This window comes from Argentina silus, assembly GCF_951799395.1.
Source record: "Argentina silus genome assembly, chromosome: 20".
Classification (NCBI taxonomy): domain Eukaryota; kingdom Metazoa; phylum Chordata; class Actinopteri; order Argentiniformes; family Argentinidae; genus Argentina; species Argentina silus.
In genome coordinates, this window is record NC_139674.1 from 1,945,749 (window position 1) to 1,947,402 (window position 1,654).

Consider the following 1,654-nt stretch of genomic DNA (forward strand, 5'->3'; position numbering starts at 1 on the left):
TCCACTGGATGTCAGTTATTGCTCAGTTATTGCTCACTTTTTCCAAACTTGTTTTCCCAACCCTCCATCGACTCCAGCGCTGTGAAAGTCTTAGTTTGAGGGCTGCGCTGTTCGAAACAACCAACCAGCAGGTCGCCTGGATCTCGCTCTGGGACAGGGGCGTGGTCAGGCTCCCGCGGGAAGAGCAGGTGGGCGGGTACGAAAGACATACCTGCACGGTGAACAACTGATCACCTGGCACAATGGTTCAAGAGTAGTTACTTTTTTTTTTGTAGTTCGGCTGGTGACGTATTCTGCGGATGGTAATCTGACACATTCACACCTACCTCCTGGAGTGTTCCTGATTTGTGGGACAATTGTTTTGGGGTTTCTCATATTGATATGATGAGCACTCTTTGGTCATCCACTGTAGAAACCGTGGCCTACAAGCCTGTTTGCGATTGCTGAGCTCACCAGTGCTTTTGTTTATTTTTAATGATGTTCCAAACTGATGTTCCAAGCCTATGGTTTTGTCTATGCTTCTTTCTAAATTTTTAGCCTAATAATGGCTTCCTTCACTTTTATTGACACCTCTTTGGTCCTCATGTTGACAGACAGCAATAGCAGACTCCAAAGGCAAATTCAAAGCCTAGAATCAATACTACACATTGACACACCTGACTAACCAAAAACCCCTGTCAAGCCAATTGTCCCATTACTTTTGGCTCCCCTAAAATAGGGGGACTATGCATACAAAATGTTGTAATTTCTGAATGGTGAAACCAATTTCTACACAAATACCATCAGCTCAAATACAATCTTTTGGAGTGTAGAGCCAAAAGAAGAAAAAATGCTTCACTATCCCATTGCTTAGTCAGGGCACTGTAATCTATTGATGTAATGTATTATTTTTTATTCTGTTTTTCCCCAAGTATTCAATATATATGTATAACAGAATGAAGATCAACTCAAATTTCCCAGTGTTCACTTGACTTTGTTTTTCATCATATGTTGTTTATTTTTCTTCCACCACCACTCAGAGAAATGCACATACAGAATTGTAGTGAAAAACAAAGCATTTCATTCTACAGCTGTCCCTATACATTTAGGTTACTTTCCAAGTCTTTCCTGTTCTACAATCCAAAGGTTTCCAGGTGAAAGGGAGTTCTCCAGTTTCAGCCCCACCCTATCCATTGTGGTGCAAGGTGTTACATGGTACATTTGATTGTTCCATGTTTGTCAGCAGGGCTCCTCTGAAATAAGGACTCCCTGCCTAAATAAAGGTTTAATAATAAATACATTTATAAATTCATGCCAATTATTATTATTTACAAAATGTTATTGATTTTCAACATGCCCTGTATTTGAACGAAATAAGTCACCATTGCCATGTTTGCCATACCTGGCAGTGCAGTAGCTGTACCAGTACTGTACCAGTAATCTGATAATATTCTCTCTTATTTTTGCTGAAATAAGGACAAAACACAGATGGCTGGCAAAGGATGGGAAATGTAGTGTTGGCGACACCTAGTGGTGCAGTAGTAATAGTTGATGCATTACATGAGACTGGGTTGGTAATGACAATATCCATGATAGTACAAATAGTGAATCATCATAATGTTGATTAAAGAATGACAATTGGGATCCTACCTCTGTCATTGTTTGGCCTCAATGA